We start from the raw sequence: 27,244 nt of genomic DNA, 5'->3' as shown, positions 1-27,244 counted from the left end.
ATCCAGGGATTAAATCTATGTCTCCTGCATTGGCAGGCCAGTTCTTTACCATTGAGCCACCGGAGAAGCCTCCATGGAGCCCACCTTAACACAATGAGATTAAAAATTCTTCAAACCTAAGAACCAGAAACTCTCTCTATCCTAATCATGATTCTAAAACATTTTATAGTCATTGGTGATATATTCACCCTTGACTCCACAAAAGTCTTCTTGCTATTGTTCAGTCACTCAGTCATGTCTAACTCTTTGTGATCCCAAGGATTGCAGCATGCCAGACTTCCCTGTCCATCACTATATCCCAGAGTTTGCTCAGCCTCATATCCATTGAGTCAGTGATGCCATCCAACCATCTCATCCTCTGCTTTTCCCTTTTCCTCTTCCCCTCAATCTTTCCCATCATTAGGGTCTTTTCCAAAGAGTCAGCTTATCGCATCAGGTGGTCAAAGTGTTGGAGCTTCAGCTACGAGATCAGTGCTTTCAGTGAATATTCAGGACTGATTTCCTATAGAATTGACCGGTTTGATCTCTTTGCAGTCCAAGGGACTCTTGGGAGTCTTCTCCAACACTACATTTTCAAAGCATCAATTCTTTGGCTCTCAGCCTTCTTTATGGTCTGAACTTCACATCCATACATGACTACTGGAAAAAAACATAGCTTTGACTAGATGGACTTCTGTTGCAAAAATAATATCTCTGCTTTTTAATATGCTGTCTAGGTTGGTCATAGTTTTTATTCCAAGGAGCAAGCATCTTTTAATTTCATGACTGCAGTCACCATGTGCAGTGATTCTGGAGCCCAAGTAAATAAAGCCTGTCACTGTTTGCCCATCTCTTCACCATGAAGTGATGGGAATGGCTGCCATGATCTTAGTTTTTTGAATGTTGAGTTTTAAGCCAGCTTTTTCACTCTCCTTTTTCACCTTCATCAAGAGGCTCTTTAGTTCCTCTTCGCTTTTTGTCATTATGATGGTGTCAACTGCATATCTGAGGTTATTGGTAATTCTCCCAGCAATCTTGAGCTTCTAGCTTGAGCTTCATCCAACCTGACATTTCACATGATGTACTCTGCACATAAGTTAATTAGGCAGGGTGACAATATACAGCCTTGATGTACTCCTTTCCCAATTTGGAACCAGTCCGTTGTTCCATGTCCAGTTCCAATTGTTGCTTCTTGACTTGTATACAGGTTTCTCAGGAGACAGGTATGGAGCTCCGGTATTTCCATCTCTAAGAATTTTCCACAGTGTGTTTTGATCCATAGAGTCAAAGGTTTTAGCATAGTCAATAAACCAGAAGTAGATGCTTTTCTGGAGTAATCTTGCTTTTCCTATGAACCAATGGATGTTGGCAATGTATCTCTAGTTCTTCTGCCTTTTTGAAATCCATCTGGTACATCTGGAAGTTCTTGTTTCACACACTGTTGAAGCCTAGATTGAAGGATTTTGAGCATTACTTTGCTAGTATGTGAAATGCATGCAACTGTGCAGTAGTTTGAATATTCTCTGGCACTGACCTTCTTTGGGACTGGAATGAAAATTGACCTTTTCCAGTCCTGTGGCCATTGTGAAGTTTCCAAATTGCCGGCATATTGAGTACAGCAGTTTAACAGCATCATCTTTTAGGCCTTGAAATAGCTCAGGTGGAATTCATCACCTCCATTATCTTTGATTGTAGTAGTAGTGATGCTTCCTAAGGCGTCTTGACTTCACACTCCAGGATGTCTGAGTCTAGGTGAGTAATCACACCATTGTGGTTATTTGGGTCATTAAGACATTGTACAGTTCTTCTGTGTATTCTTGCTACCTCTTCTTAATGTCTTCTGCTTCTATTAGATCCATACCATTTCTGTTGTTTATTATTCCCATTTTTGCATGAAATAGTCCCTCAGTATCTCTAATTTTCTTGAAGTCTTTCCTATTCTATTATTTTCCTCTATTTATTTGCATTGTTCACTTCAAAAGGGGCTTTCTTATCTCTCCTTGCTATTCTTTGGAACTCTGCATTCAGATGGGTATATCCTTCCTTTTCTTCTTTGCCTTTCTCTTCTCCTCTTCTTATAAGGCCCACCTCAGACAACCATTTTACCTTGTTGCATTTCTTTTTCTTGGGGGTGTTTTTGATCATCACCTCCTGTACAATGTTAGAACCTCTGTCCATAGTTCTTCAGGCACTCTATCAGATCTAATCCCTTGAATCTATTTGTCACTTCCACTGTATAAGCATGATGGATTTGATGAAGGTGACACATGAATGGCCTAGTGGTTTTCCCTACTTTCTTCAATTTAAGTCTTAATTTTTCAATAAGGAGCTCATAATCTGAGCCACAATCAGTTCCATGACTTTTTTTTTTTTTTTTGCTGACTGTAGAGAATTTCTCCAACTCTGGCTGCAAAGAATATAATCAATCTGATTTCGCTTTTGACCATCTTGCGATGTCCATGTGTAGAGTCATCTCTTGTGTTGTTGGAAGAGGGTGTTTGCTATGATCAGTGTGTTCTCTTGGCAAAACTCAAAAGCTGCATTTGTCCCGCTTTGTGTCCAATGCATTCCATGTGGGCTGTTGTCACTGTGATAGCAGATGATTCCTCCCTTCTATTTATTCAAGCAAAACCATTATTTTAAATCCTATTGTTATTTGTTCTTTTAGTAGATAAGTTTAGCCGCCCTTACTTTTAGTTATTTAGTTGTAGCATTACTGACTACTCCATCTAGGCCACGTGTGTTAGTTCCTTTCTCTGTTCATCTTGAGCATTTATGGGTCCAGATGTTCTTTCCTAGTCCTCCTTTTCTTCTGACTTCTGAACAATGATTGTAACCTCAGTTAAACCCAAAGTTTTCTCCAAAAATATATTTTAATACCCCTTGACCCTTCTGGAATGAAAGATATAATGTTTCCATTTCATACCCGTAAAGATGTAAAGCAAATTAATGGTTATCTCAGGATGGTGTAAAAGGAACTGGGCGGTATGGTGTGTCTTTTGCAGGTGATGGAAATATTCTTAAATTTAGATAGTTGTACTAATGCACACCATTATTAGTATATGAAAACCCACTGAATTACAGTAAATGGTTAAAATGGTGAATTTCCATTTCTGTTAATTTCACCTGAAAATTATCTAAAACATTTCATCCGAAACAATATGTAAATAAAACTGGACAATGAAATGTTCTCAGGCCTGAAGGATCTTGCAAACATGGCTCCTGAAGGTAGGCATAACAATACAAAGGTGTTGATAAAAGCTGAGGGGAAAAATGACCCATGCTATGAAAAGGTGTACTTTTGACAATGCTGTTGACTATGGTAACATGGAAAATAAAGTTTGTGTAATGAACTTGTCATAGTGACTAAATATTTTCAGAGATATTTAGATATCTTAGCATCTTCAACCTGCAACATGCTAATTGGCTTTTCCTAGTTGTCTAATATATGAGAAAATAGATGCAAAATAAGAAGAAATGTAAATGTTTTAGAAGAACTTAGAACTATTAAGGTTATTAAAGAGTCTTTCCAGTTAAAATATGCTTTTAAAACAGAAATGTCTTTAAGAAAAAGATGAAACTCAGGGTATTGCTAGTAAAAAAAATAGGAAAGTCTCAAGAGTTTGTAAATATCTCATGAATTTTGAGGGTGCTGTTTCATAGAATATTTCAGTAAAATATTCAGATATTTATAAAAAACATGCCTCTTCAATCTTCTTGTTAAACATGAAGTAAGTCTTCGAGGATTGATAAGGGTTTTTTCCATATAAAGCTGATTTTCAGCCTTATTTACAGATGAGTTGCTGCTGGAGAGTTACATGCATACAACTTCTGTCTAAATAGACAACAATTTGATACACAAAACAGTTTTCAAAGAAATGATATGTGCTAACATCAGAAAGGCAATTAAGTTTTAGAGATCTGTTCCATGACATTTTTCTACAGGTAATACTGTATTCTACATTCAAAAAATTGCTATAAAGGATAGACCTTCTGGTGTGTTCTTAATGTTAAAAACTTAATTCAAGTTTAAAAACAATAAAACGAGTTAATGGTCTCAGTTTTGAACTTAGACAGGCATTTATCAGGCTGAGAAAGCTATTCAACCTCCACCAGCATTCTCAAAAAAAAAAGAAGGAAGACTTCTGAGGGCACAGCCAAGAGCTGAGGAAGAGATCTAGAAATCCTGTGGGTATTGATGAAACATGGCTGGCTGCACACCTTAACGCCCTGAAACAGTGTCTCCCTAACCTGAAACCCTTTAAATGAAAGTATTTGTTGTAATTATCTTGCTCTCTTGTCAACATTATATGTTGGATACTCTTGAGCTCACAAGTCTTTGAGACCAAACAAATGCACCTGAGATGCTAAACACAATTAGCTCATCTTCTCTTGACCTTATTTTAGTGATGGAATCTTGAACCATTCAATATTGACATAATTGGAAAGAGGGAAGGAGGGAATGTATTTTTCATGTGTAAATGAATTATTATGGCAAGAGGGTGAACAAACATGTCTTGGAGACCTGGGTTCAATCCCTGGGTTGGAAAGATCCCCTGGAGAAGGAAATGGTAACCCACTCTTGTATTCCTGCCTGGAGAATTGCATGGACAGAGGAACCTGGAGGGCTACACATGCAGTCATGGAGAATTGGACACGACTTAGTGACTAACACACACATGTACATGAACTTTAAAAATATCTGTAATATTTAATTCTTAAAAGGTGACCTGAAGCAAATATTAAAGATTTGGTGATATATTTCTGCTGTGTAGACAAAAGTAGTATACAAATAGTTTCTCTAACTTGGAAATGTCATTATTAAATATTTGTGAAATTATAAATTTTGCCTATCTGCAACATTTGACATAAAAATCAACCTAATATATCTGATCTTGTGTCAAGAACTGACTTTAAGAAAAACATGGATCTGAAGTCTTTATAGTCAACTTAATAAGAATTTTACTTGACCTAACACTCACTGATGTTTTGTTCTCAAATATTTTGAGGGCATGCCTTTATTTATGTGATCTGTGCTCAAAAGTGTTTTGTCTGAATGAAACTGATTCCCTTTGGAGAATCCCAAAGGAAATATTTAAAAGCTCACAGATAATAATGGAAATGACCTTTGGTTACTAAGTAGTATATAACACCTTTGTGATTGTTATCATGTCCAAGAGATTGCCTTTGAAATTCAGACAGAGCACTGAATCTAGACACTATCGAAGTCCCGGTGCATTATTCCCAGTTGTGCTACATGCCAAAGGAGATCAATGGGCTCTGTGATCTGAATGACCTCTCTGTAGCTCCTGTGTATGGGCAAATTGTTGTGATATTTGGTATTCTTTATTCTCTGTTGGAGGCAGACATGCTCCAGGGTACACCTGAATAAAGTTTCAGTGCTCAATAATTACTTTGACTATTCCTTGGACTATTATTGATCAACATTATTTGTTTTATTTTCAAAAATCATATTTCCAAAAATCAGAAATACAGAAATTGTAACATACCTGGTTCCTTACAGCACAATTTTTACATCCCAATACTTAGCATAAAAACTGATAAAAACACAATTTTCTAAAAAAAAATACAATTTCCTTTTTATATTAACTCTTTAATAAATCTTTGAAAGGATTCTGCCCCAGCAGCTGGAAAATAGTAATTTGAGTATCCATGCATGGAGGTTTTTTAAGCTCTTAAGGTATGCCAAGTTGTGAAGCACTGTCCTTAAAAAGCTTATGGTCTATGAAGCATGCAATTAGATAATAGGTGTAATATTATGCAGTTAGAACACATACTTCTAGGTAATAGATGCATTGCTGTACAATGTAATAAGCACTTTGACAGAAATAAGTGAAGGGTCAATGCGCAGTCATGTAGACACTCGAAGTTTTGGGGACTAGTGTCTGGAATCATAGAGGAGAAAAAAGCAAATCCTCTTTAACTGGATATTTGAAGGACATATTTGTCTTATCGATTCTGAGTTAGGAGCTAGAGGAGGAGTGCTCTAGGATGACACAGCCTCATCAAAGGATAATAGAGGCAACAGAGCAAACAGGGAAATGGCTTACAGTTCAGCCGTAAATGAATTTTCATTGGATGTGTGGGTAGCATTGGAGGGAATGGAAGGGTAAAATAGGGACTAGATTATCATAGGGTAAGTTATTAAATTTTAGAAATGGAATCAACAGATCTTAGATATAGATTTTCCACCCATATATCTTTCTATTCATTACCATAGATAAATTATCCAAACATTTTGCTGAGGTCAGTTCCTTGATAGATGTGCCAGGTCCCAGCCTCTCTTGCCTACAAATAAAATTTTCCTCCCTCTTCTAAATAATCATTATTCTCTATGTGATAGGATAATATCCATAGTACATACACTGTTTTCACTTCCATCTTAAAAACAAAACCGAAAAACGTCTGTTTCCAGTTTCTACTTCAAATTCTTGCTCACTCTTGTTAATAAAAATAATAATCTTCAAACACTTTTTCAATTTATACTGTGTAACAATTGTTGTGTCACTGTTGTGTCCAACTGTTTTGTGACCTCATGGACTATAGCCCACCATGCTCCTCTGTCCATGGGATTTCCCAGGCAAGAATACTGGTGTGGGTTGCCACTTCCTCCTCCAGGGGATTTTCCTGACCCAGGGATCTAACCTGTGTCTCCTGCACTGCAGGTGAATTCTTTACCACTGAGCCAGGAGGGAAGCCCACCCTAACAATTAACATTGTATCTAAACTCCAGACCTTTATTATGACATAAAAAAAGTTGGTGGTTCCTGAATCATGCCTTCTACAAACTCAGAGTCCAGACTTTGACATTCATCTCTGGAAGTGTATCTTCCCTGCCCTAGAATGCAATAGGTGGTAAGAAATATCTCACACCTGTTATAAATATTATTTCTGAAATCTTGGCCTGTGTACAACAATATTGTGTGGCATTATTTGTTCAAGAGTTGGCTTCAGTTATTTCAACATGCATTTTATTTTCTTTATCTATAGCCCAAAGGGCTCTTATTAAATCTAGATGTATAATGATTATTGGGTATCTACATTTAGGTGTACTACAGACCTAAAACTTAGTATCTCCAGTGTAAACCCATCATTTTCATTCATCCCTCTGATATGCTACTTTTACTGTGTTCTCTGTTCAAATGAATGATAAATGCTTCATCCATCCACACAGGGTGTCATCATTTATTCTATCCTAAATATCATTAATTAATTCATTGGTAATTCAAAATAGTTACTGTCAACTTGCTATTTTCTAAGCAATGCTTTAGATGGTGGGGCTTAGTAGTGAAATAAGAAAGAATACCTCTAGCCTTAATAAACTTGTAATTCAGGGTTGAGATGAACAATAAACATCTGGAAATGTCAGTGGAATCCAATTTACTTTCCCAGAGGCAGCTCTCTATTGCCACAAATAGAATAGCCTTTTATTGCTAGAATCTACAGAACACTTTTCTCTGGTATGCTGACCACCGTCCCACTATTTTCCACAAGTTTCATTGGGTCCAAGTGGAAGTTTTTAAAACCATCATGAACTTTTCTCATTTGGCTTGTAAGGAAAATAAAGCACTCCTTTCCTCCATGGTACATCTTCCTAATTTCCACTGATTCCTCTATCCCTACAAGTCTCTTTCAGAGCTGGAGGGATTGCTCTACTTTGGTCTCAAAAACAGGTTTGACATCTCTTGTTTATCATGTCCAGGTTCTTAAACATGTCACTTTGAAAAGTGACTGTAGTTGCCACCATTCCAAAACTGTTGTAACAGAGAAGGAATGTGTTAGAAAAAGATCATGGATGTATAGCTTCAGAAATGTGTATACAGCAATAGTTTTTAAAGGGTCCAAACACTGGGGAAGGCAGTATTTTAGTAACTATCATTCTTGTATTCTCCCTTGCTCATTGATACTGCTATTAAATCTTTAGTGCCTTGGAGATTTGGAACATGATGAATATTATTTGATGTGTAATGTACACATCACATTTGAATTTGTACCCTTTCAGAGAGTACAAGTCACTCCAACTTCCCCCTCCCCACCAAGACCTGAAATATTTTCCCTAATTCTCCACAACATTCCTATATTCTATTGGACATTCATGTGGGTGAAAAATATGTTTATTATTTTCTAAGCAACATTTAAATCTATGTAATTATTTTTGCAGAGCTTAGTAATTACAAAACACGCAATAAATTCAACTACTATGTCAAATGAAGAAATACAGAATTTTTCTTTGTTCAAAATTACACTAATATTTTTCCATTGTGTTAAGAAAAGGTGTTATTTTGGCAATGTTGCCTGTGGCTTGATATTTACCATATAGCATTTCTATCAACTTCATAGATTAATATACGTTTAAGTATATGATGACTTTGTTATGTCTTCTAAGCTAGTCAGGATACAAATGTAAGAAGTGAAATTCATACTATTTAGCTGAAAATTACTTTCCTTTTATTTTAATTTATGTCATACTTAAGAAACTGGAGAGACTGTTAAAATACATTTGATTGTGGGTTTTGTCCATCTGAAACTCCAATACTATGGCCACCTCATGCGAAGAGTTGACTCATTGGAAAAGACCCTGATGCTGGGAGGGATTGGGGGCAGGAGGAGAAGGGGATGACAGAGGATGAGATGACTGGATGGCATCACCGACTCGATGGACATGAGCTTGAGTAAACTCCGGGAGTTTGTGATGGACAGGGAGGCCTGGCGTGCTGCGATTCATGGGGTCGCAAAGAGTCAGACACGTCTGAGCGACTGAACTGAACTGAACGGAACTGAATGACTTCACAATGTAGACCATTTTTCCACGTGCACGCTGGCTAATTGTATATTTTGAGGAAATGTTTATTTCTTTTTCTATTTTTAAAAGGGTCATTTATCTTTATATTGTTCAGTTGATATTGAACAATATATTTTCATATATTTAATATATATTTATACAATGAATGTACATTAGTATTTTATATCATTAACATGTCAACACATTAGATTCATCAGATATATTATTTTAAAAAATTTTCTTCCATTTTACAGACTGTCTTTTCTCTTTTCACTTTTATTGTTTGTGCTGTTTGATGTACAAAAGTTTACTGTGACACGAAATATTTTTTACATATAAAATTAGGGCAATAACTTTTTCAAAACTATGCAATATGGCAATAATTTTATTGATTTTAAAATTATGTAAAACTAAAGTTTCTTTGAGAATTACAGCTATGTTTGACTTTATAGGCTAAGCAGATATTTGTCTAATTGTCCCCTTGGAAAAAAAACACATAATAAATTCTTTTATTTAACAAATTAATAATTTGAGTTTCATAAAATTGTGTACCTTTTTACATCAACTCTCATTAGATTACACAATAGCCATTTTTACTTACATTTAATTCAAATAAATATAGCTTTAAGGTAGAAAGAAAAAACATTCTTTTTTTTAATGGAGGATATGCTTAATTACGACATCATACATTTGTGATCACGAACATGGAAATTTATTCAGGGCAGGAATGGGGAGAGAAAGGGCAGAGTGGAGAACGAATGCCAAATATGGTCCTCTACATCTCAGAAAAAGCCATGCCAAGTCTTCACAATAAGCCACTGTGATAACATTTCCATAAGCTACCTTCATCTAATCTTTATACCATCACTCTCCATTTCTACTTTATACCTAAAAGTCATTAGGTCATGCATTGTATGGAATTATTATTTTTTTTAACTGACAATGTCATAAAAAGCCCCACCCACACCACTTTTTTTCCCCAGTTTTGAAGGCTCTGTGCAGTCTATTTTGAGATGGCAAAAAAGACTTTGAAGAGACATATATTACTCCTGATATAACTGTGCAACATAGCAGACTCTAGTGCTGTGGTTAAATTTATATTTAATTAATTAAAATATTCTCCTTCAGTCACACTAGCTGCACATCAAGCTCTCGCTAGCTGCATGTGGTTAGTGACTATCACAGTGGGCAGTCAGTTGTTAAGAGTCTCCATCACTGAAGAAAACTTTCTTGGCTAGCACTGTTCAAGGTTATGACAGTTTTAATAATGCATTATGTTAAGCAACTAAGTTATCAGTATTCTACATGATAAATAATTGAGAAATTACTAAGAAAATGAAATCTATAAACCTGTCGGGGGGGAAGAGATTTTCCTCTACCCTTCTACACTCTTCTGGCTTGTGTAAGAATTAAGCTGACATAAGACAGATATAAAGGAGAAAATTAAACAGCTTACTAACATGTATATATGGGAGAGACCCAGGAAAGCTGTGTAACTTGTCAAAATGGCCAAAACACTCATTTTAAGCACCACCCCAGCTAAAGAGAAAACAAGAAGTTGGGAATAGTGGTTTGGGGCTTCAAGTAGTAGGAAAACTGTTCATATGGAGAAGAAAAAGCAAATGTGTGATAAACAAATGTTTGCTGGGCCAGGCAGAGACCATGGGACACAGAGAACTTTAGAAAACAGATTTTGCCAGGTTCTACCTGATCTACACACCTCGTTCATATTGCTGTTATCTATCATGATACTTCCCTTCCTGGAATAGGTTCTCTATCTGCATTATTTTAGGCAGTTAAGAGGAAGGTCACATTTTATTTTCCTGGGTCTTTTGGGCCTTGATTGTTTTCAGCTCAAAATAACGTGCATGCCAAAATAATATTTTGAGGTGCAAATTTTGCTCCACTAAAAACCTTTATTACAGTATTTACTGGGAAACAGAATTGAAAATATTAGGAAAATATATCAGTTTAATTTTCAGACTCTCATGTATTGTCAGATATTCTATAGCCCAATATTTCTAAAAGCATTCAAATTTGAGAGTGCTTTTTATAGTTAATAAAATTGAACATAATCAAGGATGTTTGCAAAGTATTTGAATAGCTTAAAAGTTACACATACACATGCACACATACATTATACTTATACACATAGTTCTTCAAAATAGGTTAACTTGAATAAATCAATTACTAATTCTGTAAAATAGAAGGAACACTATAAATGAGTTTAGACATGGTTTTGTAAAATAATTCACAGTTTCTAAGATCGCTTGTCTGTCCCCAGCTGTTGCTTTTCAAAAGTATCAGGGTTCAAATACAAAGAGAAACATAACTAAAGAAAACAAAACATTAACACTTTTTTTTCTTTTATAGCACAAATCCCCCAAATCATTTTAAAAATAGAAGACCGCAAGTATATATTCTGGATCCAAATTTGTGAATACATAAGTAATTAATCATGAGAGAATTTGGTGAATTTGCATTAAATTGTTCAAGCCAGTAGGGTGCACACACTTTGCATTCTAAAAATATCCAAATGTAGTTTTCAATAATGGATAATATCCTGCATTGATCATTTAATCTTATATAAATATATAGGCTATATTTAGCTTTAAGAAATACATTTAACACAACACACACATATTCAATTATTTCCTGAGTATATCCTTTGTTCACTAGTTAGAAGATTTCCATTTTTTAGAATCAATCCTAGTAGGGAAAGTTTATTTTCCTGATGGCTTTTATTTTATCTCCTTATATTTAATAATTTATTTTTCTTAGATGAAGTCTTATAGAGAAATTAAATAGTCCTCTATCGACAGAGTGCTTGAGTTTTGTTACCTAACTGATCTCTGGTGTTGACTCTCCTGATCTGAATGAATAAGTGCATTCTCCATTCCCCCACTGGCTTATAACAAACATACCCACAGCTCCACTCATTGTACAATTTTAGGAGCTCCTAAATATCTCCAAAGAATGTCTTATATTCTGCCTTTAGGTAATATATTTTTCAACACCATTCCAAGGAGAAATAGTTTATGAACTCTCCTTCAACAAAACTAGTTTGCTAGGAGCAAGTATAGTTTGAAGAGTAGACTAGAGAGATTAGTCTAAAACATTGAGAATTGCCTTAGGAGAACATGTCAAAAGTGATCATAAAAGAAAGAGCCCTGAGTAATGAGAGAATAACTAGTAACAAAAGTATAGGGAAAGATAAGTAGGACAAGAGAAGATAAAAAGAAGACTGGGACTTTTCCAATGATTAGCCCCACTAATTTTTGACTTTACCTTGTAGAATCATATCTCCATTTTTCAATTTCATTTTTATTTCAAATATATAAAATTTAGTAAAATCAAAATTTTTGCTTAAAGACAATTTTAAAATACAAATCTGTCACTTGAGATGTTAAATACGATCAAATGAAAGGCTATATATATTTTTCCAGGTTTATACTTTCTTTATACATCCAATATCACCAGTCACTCATCACTGTATTTCCATCACTTTATGTGTCCTCCAGCATCTTATTTCAACAACAGCAATTAATTCTGTAATGTTTCAACAAATATTGCTTTTTCTACCATCAATTATTAACTATACCTTTTCTAGTTCTTTGTAGAGCAGACATAAAATATTTCTTCAAAGTGATTATTTCATAGCGATTTTTCTTTTATTATTATTTGGCAAACATTTATCAAATCCTTAGTTTGTGATATATACTGGTACATACAAAACTGATAATAATCACTAACTTCTAATATCTCCAGTAAATTATATTCAACTCAGAAGGAAATATTCTAAATGATTTTACCTTCACAATATGGTTTCTTAGCAAAGAATCTCATTGTTTATACAGTGATGACATCAATATTGCCATTTTCTGTTTTAAACTGTTGCATGGAACTCACTAACCAATGGCCACACAGCCAACGGAACTTCACAGATCATACTACACTCATCTTTACACTTCTTAAGATACTTTCAGGTGCACACAACATAAACCTAACTCAACTGAATTTTAAAAGTAAGACAATTATTTTCTCTAACACAGTAGTAAGTTTGAAGGTAGGTGTTACCAGAGCTCTTAACTATCAATGATGGCATTAAAGTCTTAGTTCCCTTCCATCTACTGGGTCACAAGCTTTGCTGCTGTCATGTTCTGAAGATGGTTGCTGTTGTTTCAGGTCAATGTTCATGGGAGGAGGGGGCGGCAGGGAGAGAACACCCCTCCAAATGGTTTGAGTCTCCTTGTCAGTGAGAAAAAGATTTTAGAAGTTTGCCAATTGTGTTCTTTTCAATTTATGGGTGAGAATTATGTTATAGTTCAATTCCGAAACTGATCCATGATGAGAGTAATGGGACCAGCACACATACCTTAGCCAAAAAGGATTTTATTTCATGGACTAAGTTCTACTTCCGTGGAGGACTGTGGCCACATGGAGTACAGTGGATTCTTAAGAACAAAACAAAACAAATAAGCAAATGAAAAAAAATATTAAAATCATTGGCTTGACTGAGGAGGGAACAAGGAATGATATACTTGGTGGTGAAGGCAGGCAACAGCAAGGTCTTGTTCCTTCTGATCTGTCCCATCCCTCCATCTGGCAGGTTTTACTGAACCATCTGTTTTTTTGTTGGAACATGCTAAGAGGGTCTATTCACCCTGCCTAAAATTACAGACAAATAAGATCTAAAATTCTGTCACCAATAAGACTATTTTCCTAGACAACAGTATTCTTAATCATTGAATCCCTTTTTCAAAAAATTATTTTTTGGTTCCAAAACATCTTCTCAAACCTCTCACAGATGTAGAGCAAAAAACCACATAGCCTTACTAATTATGCAAAGATTATAACCCAAATGACTATTTCTTAATCCACTTTAATTTTATAAAGTTAAAATTCTTATCCCTGCTTCATTGCTAAAGAAGTTGGGATTCAGGGAGCATAATAGTTTGCCTACCAACTTCATTCCTCTATCAAAATATTTCTCTTTTTTGGGAATAAGGCAAGGGCATATTTACAGGCAAATGTTCTTGCTCAACACCCAGAAGCTTCAGTTAGTGTGATACAACTCATGAAATCAGATATGAAACTTGAACTCAAATACTCTTATCAACTTCTATCCTCCTCCAGGACAACAATACATACAGAAATTATTGTAAGTGGAGGTTCATAGACTGATGATTTTCACCAAAATTACCCCATATTAATCAGGAAATTTCTGCAGTGAGTCTACTGTGAACAAGAAAAACAAAAGAGTGTTCCTTACTGCCCAGTTCTGAAAGGGTTGAGTCATAACCCACTGTAGTTGCCCACTGACAGAGCAATCTGGGAGGAACTGGGGATGAAAAACAGGACGAGACATGCTGTGCTTTGGATAAAGAGGCTCTTAGATAGTCAGACGGGCATCTCAGAGGAATTTCAATGACCTCAGACTCTTGCATCTTCCATACCAAGAAAAGAACTAAATCCATTGTGCTTAGTAGCTCAGTTGTGTCTGACTCTTTGCTATCACATGGACTGCAGCCCACCAGGCTCCTCTGTCCATGGGAATTCTACAAGCAAGACTACTGGAGTGGGGTGCCATGCTCTCCTCCAGGGGATCTTCCCACCCCGGGGATTGAACGCAGGTCTCCTGCATTGCAGGAAGATTCTTTACATCTGAACGACCAGCGAAGCCCAGTAAAATCACTAACTTGAGATATCTGTTTTTTGTAATTAGCTGTAATTTAAGATATTTGCAGCCATGAAATTAAAATGTGCTTACTCCTTGGAAGGAAAGTTATGACCAACTTAGACAGCATATTAAAAAAGCAGAGACATTACTTTGCCAACAAAGGCCGTCTAGTCAAGCTATGGTTTTTCCAGTGGTCATGTATGGATGTGAGAGTTGGACTGTGAAGAAAGTTGAGCGCCAAAGAATTGATGCTTTTGAACTGTGATGTTGGAGAAGACTCTTGAGAGTTCCTTGGACTGCAAGGAGATACAACCAGTCCATCCTAAAGATCAATCCTGGGTGTTCATTGGAAGGATTGATGCTGAAGCTGAAACTCCAATACTTTGGCCACCTCATGTGAAGAGTTGACTCATTGGAAAAGACCCTGGAGCTGGGAGGGATTGGGGGCAGGAGGAGAAGGGGACGACAGAGGATGAGATGGCTGATGACATCATCAACTCAATGAACACGAGTCTGGGTAAACTCTGAGAGTTGGTGATGGACAGGGAGGCCTGGCGTGCTGCAATTCATGGGGTTGCAGAGTCAGACACAACTGAGCGACTGAATTGAACTGAAGATATATCCTTGACGACATGTATTTTCAAGCTCCCCCCTACAAGTTCATATATAATCTGGTCTCTCCCCAGCCTCTTTGGAACAGCTACTCAAAGCTCCTTGAGTGACTGTCTTCCAGCTGTCATCCTCAGTAAGACCCTGAGTGAAACTAAAACTCACAACTCTTCTGTTGTGTGCTTTTCCTTGTCAGCAATACAGAAAGAGTAGGCGAGAGGCAGTCACAAGAGACCATCAGTCCCATCCTAAAAACCAAACCACACTTGATAAGCTACAAAGCATTGTTTTTTTCTCAGTCAGAGGGCTGACAGTAAACAAGAAGCCTTGCAGAACTAAGTGCCAAAAGTGAGGAGCCTCATAGGAGAGAACAAACATGATTTCTCTTTACTGATAAAGCAGTGAGAGAATCAACCAAGGTAACAAACCAGAAAACACATGGTTGAACATCTATTTTTTCAGGGTTGAATGTTTAATGGTTGTATGTACATATGACAAAACCCTGTGTTCTCCCTAGTGGTAACAACTAGGTAGTACTTTCCTAGGATCTTCACTTTCCCCAGTGATTGGGACAACTTGACAAAAGAAGGGAATCAAGATCTGACAGATATCTTCCTTGATGAAGGTGTGGTTTCTCCAAGTGTGAGGTAAACTTAGACTGAGTCAGAGAGAAGACCTTAGAGAAATCAGACATGAAATCTTATACCTAAGGAAGTAATGATAATTATTCATGTATATATTAATTTATGCATTTATTTTTTTCCACCTTATAACATGAATAATCAAGTCCAATTATGTACTTTATGCCAGCCATTGTGCTACATGTTTAAAAACATTATATTATAAAACTAACATTATTACTTCGAGAACTCAGTGTAAAAACTGAGACTTAAAGGATTTAAGTTTTGCTCAGAATCATGAGATAATAAGCAGTGGAATCACAGTTCAAAGCTATGACAGACCATAATATCTATGTTTTGCTCTGAGTAATTCAGAAATACTATATTCCCTACAATATTTTATATTTACATATATATGAACATATTAAAACAAAGTATTATATATTCTATGTATAATACAAATTATGTGCTAATGTATTAAAAATGAGTTCATATTTAAAATATTTTATATCACTAAAGTTCCTTAATTGGATTTATATTATACACTATAATAAATATTCACAGAAGTTTTCTTTTTTGGACATGTGATTAGTGTTTGTTTAGTATAAAATGTAGAATTGTAAACTTAAAATGAAATGCATCTTTTGTCCTCAGAGAAAGTATTTCCACTTCAAAATTTATTTTTATATCAGAAACAATTCAAATATTAGAACACATGTTGGCAACATAAAAGTGCTACCACAGTATTTCATTGATTCAGAAAATTCACCCCCCTGGGTTTTTATTTACTTGTTTTTTTCTGATAGTCACAGATTGCCATGCCATCGATAACAAATGATTTGAGGAACTGTTGGTTGTCTAATCAATTTGGCTCAGTAGGAATTAGAAATACAACTAAACATGTAAAAGCTAAAAATAATATTGATACAGCAAGGGTATGAAAAATCAGTTATTTTTACTTAAGCTATCACTCATTGCTTACATCTGTGCTGCATGTTAATCACAACCTCTTAATCACTCTACAATGTAAGCTGCAAATAATATGCATGCTAGTCAAGGTTAATCTTGGTTCATTAGAGAACTGAATTTAAAATGCCTTAAGGCAAAAATAAATGGAATAAAAGAACAAAAAAGAAAGACCTCTATTAAAAGGATGCAAGTAAAGGATGCAGTCGTATTTCATAGAACTCAAGGGCAGGCAGTACATTCAGACCTCCTGGGGGCTGAGACTCGAGATGTGGAAATCTACCAAGGATGAAAGCGTCCCACATCATCAGTCTCTTCTCTCCCTGCAGCCTCATGACCTCTCATCTCTACACTTTGTATGTCTTCTTCATTCTTCTCTCTGTAGACTGACTTTCTCTACTCTTCAGTACATGAACATAACTCTGCAATTTACATTATCTTGATTCCCAACACAAATGAAGACTTAGGAAATTACTGAATGTCAAATTTAAGTTCCTGAGACTACAATATAATCGAGCTAACAAAGATGTAACCCTTTACCATAGTTGATACATTTTAGATTTTATAGCCATTAGTTGGGAAAAATTAAGTATTCTCACAATTAGATCAATACACTAGACAAAGATACATCCAAATACTTTGAACATATATGTTTAAGACATTGATAGCCCACTCTTTGACTGTCAAACACATTAGAAATGATCAGTTCTTTACTTTGTGTGTGGAGTTACCACTTTTGTACTGAATACTCTAAGAAAAATAAAGAAACTTCTAAGGCACTCCCCAAAAGGAAAGAGACTTGAGTTTCAAAGTCAAATATCTGAGACATATAAAATATATACCCAAAACAATGGACTTGGACTATTTCTTGAAACTGTATTCTTCACTTCAGAGGGGACACAAATTTTCTTGTTTATAGGTGAAAACTAATAGGCTAGATAAATGACCTTGCCAAGCGTCCTTGGTACTGTCCCTTCTTTTATCCCCATGACTGAGCATCACAGAGAGTCAGGCTAGAGATATGAAAAGGGCCCAAGTCAAGCAGTGGATCTGATGCCTCCTTTTATGGAGGTAAAGATAGTTTGCCAGCTTTCTCACAATTCCCTCTGCAACAGAGAGGAAGAAGCCAAACCATGATGTTCGAAACACCAAAAACGAAATGAAAATCAAAAATGTTTTGTAAGAGTGGTCATCTTCAAATGAATGAGAATAATTGTTACCAGAATTTTCATTGGTAAGTATGTGCAAGAGGATTAAATGGCATAAATAGGATTCTATTTGAAGTATGATGCCTATGATCATATCTTGAAAACACACACACACACATATATACATATTAGATATACTAGATAATATCTATCTAGATAATATATACTAGATAATACATTCAGACTATAGAGAATATCTTAAGAAAGTCCAATTAACATCAGTTAGGTCAATTAGGTCACATTCATATTAGATTAGGTCAAATCCAATGACCTTAATGTATTAATATGGTATAAATAGAAAATAATAAACTATTCAAATAGACCTACTTGTGAACTGCTAAAAATTTTTACAATAAGTGTTTGATTTTGAATGATAAGAACAGAAAAAAATGGAAAAAGCAGAATGAAAAATAGAAGAGATGGAGACAAAAATATACATAGATAGGAGATTTAAAATAACTGGAGTAAACCTTTCCCTTAAAGTTTAAGTCACCTATCTCATTTAGACATGGGTAAAGATAGATTAAAATTAAAACCAAAAAGTTTTGTAGGAGAAAAAATAGAAAATGTACCTAATAAAATTTCAATAGAAAATGACTAGATACTAAAGAATGTGACCACAAATCAAATGGAAAGAGAAACCTAATAATTTAAAGTTCTATAAAACAAATTAAAAATATTGCCTAAGCTTTGGAAAGACACAAATCAGAACATAAACAAATTCTCATGTTTTGCAGCAAGACAGGAAGGAGGACATGAAATGAGAACTGACAGATATCAGAAAAGAATTGGAAAAAAATAAAGTTTTTTTACCGGAAGAATTAAATTCAAAGAAACCTAATCAGATATGTGTATCACAGAAGCCAAAATATTAAGACAGCAATAAAATTTGAAAGACAACATTTGGTAATTCCTCACGAAATAATTTTATCAGGAAATAATAAAGAATAAGTTTTCGAGTGAATACTTTATGGGGAACTTCAAAATGGGAACATAAGGCTGTCATCCCCTGAACCACAATTGAAATCTCAGATTCACTAAAAGTGGAAAAAAAATATTTTGTTTCCTGATGTGGAGCAATATGAATCTCAGAGGAGTATCTCTAAAGTGTTCATATCAAAACTGTAAATCAAATATCTAGAGCAAATTTCAAATTTTAGCAAATACAAAGAGAGAAACAAGTTAAATGACTTAATCAGAGAAGAAGAAGAAACACAATGTGGGATGTTCTGAAGGGCTAAATATCACAGGTTTCCACATTAAGAATAAAAAAAAAATAGACCTAGAATATCTAACAACTAAATGTGAAACATGAACTCTGTTAAAATCCTTACTAAAAAAAAAAATCAACTTTAAATAACAGTTCTGAGAAAATAAGGAAAATGTGATAACACAAGAGCATCATGGTTATATGGAGACAAATTATCTATGGCATGAAAAGACACATACTGAGTGTGTTTCTGTTTTGTGAATACGTTCATTTGTATAATTTTTTTTAAGTTTACCCATATAAACAACGTAGAGAATGAATTTATGTTTACCAGGGATGGAAGGGTGGGAGGAAGGTACAGGCTGGGAGTTTGGGATTGACATTTTCACACTGCTATATTTGAAACAGATAACCAACAAGGACCTACTGAATAGTACAGGTAACTCAGCTCAATGTTCTGTAAAAACCTATATAGGAAAAGAATTTGAAAAAGAATAGATACATATATATGTATAACTGAATCACTTTCCTATACACCTGAAACATAACAGTGTTAACCAACTATGCTCCAATTTAAAATAAAAATTAAAAAAGACATATATTGACATATATATGGGCCTAAGTTCTCTATATATGGGAATTTACTTAAAATTTATTGAAGAAAAAAAAAGGACAAGTAAAGTAAATGAAGCAAAATTAAATTAATTTTGAACCTCTAATAGAGGTTCATTTACTTTACTTGTCCTTTCTATTTTCTTTAATAATTTTTAAACAAATTCCCATGTATCAAGACCTTTGGCCCATATATACTTCAATATATATATGGGGTTTAATTCATTATTCTTCCTATTTCTCTATCTGATCATTTTAATAGAAAATGACAGACAAAGGAGATTAAAATATACCTTGTGGGTTATGACCTAAGTAGTTTACAAATAAAATATTACAGCTTTAGGTAGTTGTTTTAGGGGAATGAAAAAATGCATAAAGTTTTAATATCAGAAATCTGAAAAGACCAACAAAATAAAACAAACCAAAAAAGAATGGAAGCAAGAAATCTGCAAAGGTATAATGAGAAATTAAGCTATTTGCTGCAAACCAAAATTGTACTACCATTAATTAAAACTTGTTAGTTCTTTGAGGAGATAATATATATATATATATATATATATATATATATATATATATATATATATAACTTACATATGTGTTTGAGAGTTTGAGAAAAATATATAATAAACATGTATAAATGAATGTGTTAATTTATAATGGACATATTTTAAAGTTAGGCTACTAGCGAGGACACCTGAAATCCAATACATTTGTTATTTTACAGTATATGAATTATTTCCTATTCAGTTGTAATTTACAATAATGAGATCAAACAAAATAGGAGCAGAGCAGAAAATAAACCTAAAAGAAAATGGCAAGGCATTACAAGTTCAAATCCTAAAATCCACTGGATCCACATGACTTATTTAACTCATGACTTCATTTTGTAAAGTTAGGCTAACTAACATGGCTTTGAAATTAAACAAGTATCACACATATGAAATCCAAAAATATCACTTAACAAAGAGGTAGAAAATTTTTAAAAATACTATATTATACATCATACCTTAGTAAGAATATTTCAAAATTTCAAGGGTATTTTATGACATATAATTTCAGCTTAAAAACTGCAGATTGAGAATACGCTGGAATTTATATTCACACACAAGTTCATAGAAAGAAAGAAAAAGATGTACTAAAGTATAAGCTAAAAATAAAAAGCTAATATATTGCCTCAATGTAACTCAATTAAGAGAAATATCTGTGTTTAGAAACTCTTAGATGTATTTGGAAGACGGAAATCAAAGGTTTACCTTGGGGCCGACTCTCTCAGGGAGACCCATGTGCAGCATCTGTACTCTCAGCCTGGTTGGGGCTCACACGTGAAGCCATGAGCCAGGCTCCATCTGATGTTGCCACAGATAAATGTTCTGAAAAGGCCAAAGTGTTAATGAAAACCAAATTAAAATTCATAGACTGTCAGTTACATCCAGGGTTCTACTGAGTGGTAATAAGAGTTTCAAAAACAGTGAAAAAGAAGAGGAAATATTTAAAGGATTGATGGTTGCTTCAAAACTGAAAAAGATAAGTGTTCTTCTTTTAAAAGAAGCTAAGAAATCTGCATGCTCACTACTGCGATAGTGATTTTTAAATCGTGAAACACATTTTTTTTCCCTGTAATATGTACATAAGACTGTCTAAAATATTTGTCGAAGAAAAAAGAAGGGATTTTTGCTTTACCAGAAAACTAACAGTATGAAAAGATCTAAATTTTTATAAGATATACTATTATCACAACGATGTACAGATAGACCCAAGGCATAGCAAAGATAATTCAGAAACAACTTGATGATTATCTATTAATTAAACAATGGAAAGTAAATTTAGAGGATGAAAGACATTTTCAAAAATTAATTATGAAGTAATTGTTAAGTAATTAATAATTGTGAAAATACAGGCTATAAAAATATTGGTCAAAAAGTGACAGCTAGTTTAAACTGATTAAAAAACAACTACAGAATTGTTAAAAATATGGGGCAATTTTATAAATTTGGAATAGGTTTGTATTAGTTTTCTATTGCAGCTGTAACAAATTACCACACATTTTGTGGCTGAAAACAATGGCAATTTATTTTTGTTCTATTCTCGAGGTCAAAGTCCAAAACAGGTTTTATTAATCTGAAATAAAGGTGCCTGCAGGAAGATCCCCTAGAGAAGGAGATGTCTACCCACTCCAGTGCTCTTGCCTAGAGAATTCCATGGACAGAAGAGCCTGACAGGCTACAGTCCATGGGGTCGCAAAGAGTCAGACACGACTGAGCAACTGTGCAACAAAGATGCCTGCAGAGCGGTCCTCCCACCAGAAGCTTTAGGAAAGAATGCCTTTCCTTTGCTTTTCTAACTTCTTGTCTTCAAATCCAGAAGTGTAGCATCCTCAAATCTCTCTCTTAAATTTCATAACATCTTCTCTCTCAAAAAGAGCCTTGTGATTACATCAGACCCACCCATATAATCCAGGATAATAAACTTCACATCTCAAGATTCTTAACTAAATCACAACTATACGTGCTCAGTCCATCAGTTGTGTCTGACTCTGCAGCTTCAGGGGCTGTAGCCCTCCAGGCTCCTCTGTCTGGAGATTTTTCAGGCAAGAATACTGGAGTGGGTTGTCATTCCCTTCTCCAGGGAACCTTCCCTACCCAGGGATCCACCAGAGAAGCCCCTAAATCACATCCTATTTGCCATTTAAGGTAACATGTTATAGGAATTAGGGCATGGAAATCTTAGGACATCCTTCTTCAGCCTATCAAGGTACATTGTTTCTCAAAATAACATTCAGAAGTTCTTAAATATAAGTACTGATAAGTTTGATGACATTAATGTTTTAAATTCCTATGAAACAAATGATACCACAAAGTTACCTGGCAAGATATAGACTGGAAAAAGAAAATATCTGCTATATTTATAATGAACACTGTTACTTAACATATTAAAAAAAACAAAAAAAATTAAAAATTAAAAAAAGGTAATTGACTTGAATAATATGCAGTTGACTAATAAAAACCTGAAAAATAATTTCATGGATCAGAATGATGGAAATTTAAATCAATTAAATTATCGAAGGCAGGAAGAGAAGGGGATGACAGGATGAGATGGTTGGATGTCATCGACCACTTGATGGACATGAGTTTGAGCAGGCTTTGGAGTTGGTGATGGACAGGGAAACCTGGTGTGCTGGTGAGATGGTTGGATGGCATCACTGACTCGATGGACATGGGTTTGGGTGGACTCCAGGAGTTGGTGATGGACAGGGAGGCCTGGCGTGCTGCAGGTCATGAGGTCGCAAAGAGTCGGACACTGAACTGACTGAGTGACTGAACTGAACTGAAGGCCTTCAAAGACAAGATACTTGTTCCTTAATTCTCTCTGACTACATAATGTATAGTAAAGGGGATTCCAGGGTGGCTCCATAGTAAAGAACCCACCTGCCAATGCAGGAGATGCAGAAGACACAGGTTCAATCACTGGGTTGGGAAGATCCCCTGAAGGAGGAAATGAATATCCACTTCAATATTCTTGCCTGGAAAATCCATGGACAGAGGAGCCTGGTGGGCTAGAGTCCATGGAGTTGCAAAGGGTCAGACATGACTGAGCACAATGAATAATAAACTTTTACTTTTAGTAGACTGCTTTATAAATTTTGTTGGAATTTAACAAATATCTTGAATTTTCACATGAGCTTAAACTAAGGCTTGTATTTGTCTCAATATCTAATTAACATTTGTAAGAAAAATATTGTGAAATGAGAAAAAAAAAAATCTCAAGACACTTTTTGCTGAATTTTGAGTGCAAAATAGCAATTTCATTGAGAATATGCATTTTTGATGGATTAGATAATAGTATAATTTAAGTTTTTTAATATTCCTTCACTTGTGATACTTTCTCTTCCACAGACATTAACTGAACCTCCAACTCCAGCCAGATACTTAAAAGAAATTAAAGTTAAAAATGTGGATAGATAATCACCATCCTTCCCCACTGCTTAAATCATCAATTCAAAAGGCAGATTTCCTGAATGTATTTTTAAAACTCATACCTTTCCCCAGATACACCTATTTAGCTCTTGGATCTTCTTGTATTACACCTGCCTTTTATTCTGATTAAATTAATTTGTGGAATGCGTGACAATGTGACAGTGTAAACTGATTTAATATATGTGGTCAACATGTTTTCAGCAATAAGTTTAGTGAATATGGAGTTGGAAAGAACAGGAAAGCTAATTTTTATCAACATGCCTTCTTGAACCCTTGTGGCTCAACTGGTAAAGAATCCACCCATAATGTGAGAGATCTGGGTTCGATCCCTGGGTTGCAAAGATCCCCTGGAAAAGGGAATAGCTACTGACTCTAGTATTCTGGCCTGGAGAATTCCAAGGACTTTACAGTCCATGGGGTTGCAAAAAGTCGACTGAGCGACTTTCACTTCACTTCACTTCCTGAACCCGGATCAGTGAAAATTTATGGCAGTTGAGAACTCCACATATATATTGTAAAGTATTTCTCCTCAGAACGGCAGATGGATATTCACATACCATCAAGTTATGAGAGACCATGGTGGGGTAAAAGAGTGAAAACACAATCATTCTTAATTTAAGCATGGTGTATGTTGCAGAAAGCACTTCCCAGCTAGTGGTAAAGAACCCGCCTGCCAATGCAGGAGACCTAAGAGACACAGGTTCAATCCCCTGGAGGAGGGCATAGCTATGACTCCAGTATTCTTGCCTGGAGAATCCCATAGATGGAGGAGCCTGATGGTCTACAGTCAATGTGGTCGCAAAGAGTGACTTAACACATATATGTTGTAAAAAAATTCACGTTTTCCATCCGATTAGCTACCAATCCTAATCTAGGACAAATTTTGATGGCCCTTAGACACTGTTAATATGGTAAATTCATATATACATGAGTTTAAAAAAATCTTAATTGAATATGCTAATAGTTCATGTATACGCATGGAGGGCAATACAAATAAAAAGTACACACTGGTCAGCAGAAGATGTATCATGAAACTAAGGAAATACAGCCATTCAAGGCCTGACCCTGGCCTCTGACTTCCCTTCCATCACAATTCTCCTAGGATCTGGTGAAATGGAGAGACTTGAAGGACTTTTTGGCAATTTAGCTGAGAATTAGCTGAGTTGGAACAATGCAATTTTTACAGTAAATCTGAAAAATGTCTTCTTATGTCGATAAAACAAGTGAGGAAAAGTTAAAATCCCCTAACATATAAGAATAGGAAGTGTATCTTCTTTTATGAACAAACATGCACATATAGGAAGTGTTATCTCCTTTTACTAACATTAGATTTATGTACTTTTTTTTTTGCCACTTTATGATTATTGGTTTTATTTTTATATTTTTTTCCATTTATTTTTATTAGTTGGAGGCTAATTACTTTACAATATTGTAGTGGCTTTTGCCATACACTGACATGAATCAGCCATGGATTTACATGTTCCCCATCCTGAACCCCCCTCCCACCTCCCTCCCCATCCCATCCATAGATTTACTTTAAAAAATGTACTTAAAAAAATGAGAGAAATTTCAGAAAAATTTAATGAGATCACTTTAAAAATCTGATAAATATGACAAAATACTAGATTTCTTCATTGAGAAGCAAAGTCTAACATTTTTCAGACTTTAATAAAAGCAGAAATAATTAAGAAAAATTTAACATTTGAATTAAAATAATGAATAATCATTTTACCAGATAATTTTTGAGAACCAGTGATATGTGATGTACATTAAAACTGAAATTCATGCTGATTTATCATAAACTAATGACACTGAAAAATATATTAAAATTAAAATATCAAACAAAAGTAAGGCTATCAAAAATTAAGTGATTAATAATAAATATAATCAACTCAAATGTGTTTTGGACTTCTCACTGCTCAAGAATAGAGTAAATAATAAAAAACAGTACAGCTTAATGTGCATGTGATGTCTTCCAAACTTTGACACCAAAAATCCTATATGTTTGTAATATATTGTTAACAAACTTGTGAAGCTGAAAGCAGCGTGGCTTGTGTGCTGGAGCAGTGAGAAGCCAAAAGGAGATACCCCAAATCCAAGATAAGGAGCAGCAGCTGTGCTTTGCTGGAGCAGCTGTGAAGGGATACCCCATATTCAAGGTAAGAGAAACCCCAGTAAGACGGTAGGCGATAAGAGAGGGCATCAGAGGGCAGACAGACTGAAACCACAATCACAGAAAACTAACCAATCTACTCACATGGACCACAGCCTTGTCTAACTCAATGAAACTAAGCCAGGCCATGTAGGGCTGCCCAAGACGGATGGGTTGTGGTGGAGTTCTAACAAAATGTGGTCCACTGGAGAAGGGAATGGCAAACCACTTCAGTATTCTTGCCTTGAGACCCCATGAACAATATGAAAAGGCAAAAAGATAGGATACTGAAAGATGAACTCCCCAGGTCAGGAGGTGCCCAATATGCTACTGGAGATCAGTGGAGAAATAACTCCAGAAAGAATGAAGAGACACAGCCAAAGCAAAATCAGCACACAGTTGTGGATGTCACTGGTGATAGAAGAAAAGTCCAACGCTGTAAAGAGCAATATTGCATAGGAACCTGGAATGTTAGGGCCATGAATCAAGGCAAATTGGAAGTGGTCAAACAGGAGATGGCAAGAGTGAATGTCGACATTTTAGGAATCAGCAAACTAAAATGGACTGGAATGGGTGAATTTAACTCAGATGACCATTATATCTACTACTGTGGGCAAGAATCACTTAGAAGAAATGGAGTAGCCATCACAGTCAACAGAAGAGTGCGAAACACAGTACTTGGATGCAGTATCAAAAACGACAGAATGATCTCTGTTCGTTTTCAAGGCAAACCATTCAATATCACGGTAATCCAAACCTATGCCCCGACCAGTAACGTGTGAATGGTTCTATGAAAATCTACAAGACCATTTAGAATTAACACCCAAAAAAGATGTCCTTTTCATTATAGGGGACTGGAATGCAAAAGTTGGAAGTCAAAAAGCACCTGGGGTAACAGGCAAATTTGGCCTTAGAGTACAGAATGAAGTAGGGCAAAGGCTAATAGAGTTTTGTCAAGAGAATGCACTGGTCATAGCAAACACCCTCTTCCAACAACACAAGAGAAGACTCCACACATGGACATCACCAGATGTCCAAACTGAAATCAGATTGATTATATTCTTTTTTTTTTCATTTATTTTTATTAGTTGGAGGCTAATTACTTTACAATATTGTAGTGGGTTTTGTCATACATTGACATGAATCAGCCATGGATTTACATGTATTCCCCATCCCGATCCCCCCTTCCACCTCCCTCTCTACACGATCCCTCTGGGTCTTCCCAGCGCACCAGGCCCGAGCACTTGTCTCATACATCCAACCTGGGCTGGTGATTTGTTTCACCCTATATAATATACATGTTTCGATGCTGTTCTCTCAGAACATCCCACCCTCGCCTTCTCCCACAGAGTCCAGAAGTCTGTTCTGTACATCTGTGTCTCTTTTTCTGTTTTGCATATAGGGTTATCGTTACCATCTTTCTAAATTCCA

Source organism: Dama dama, chromosome 30 (assembly GCF_033118175.1).
Source record: "Dama dama isolate Ldn47 chromosome 30, ASM3311817v1, whole genome shotgun sequence".
NCBI lineage: Eukaryota > Metazoa > Chordata > Mammalia > Artiodactyla > Cervidae > Dama > Dama dama.
This window is presented reverse-complemented; position numbering follows the sequence as displayed.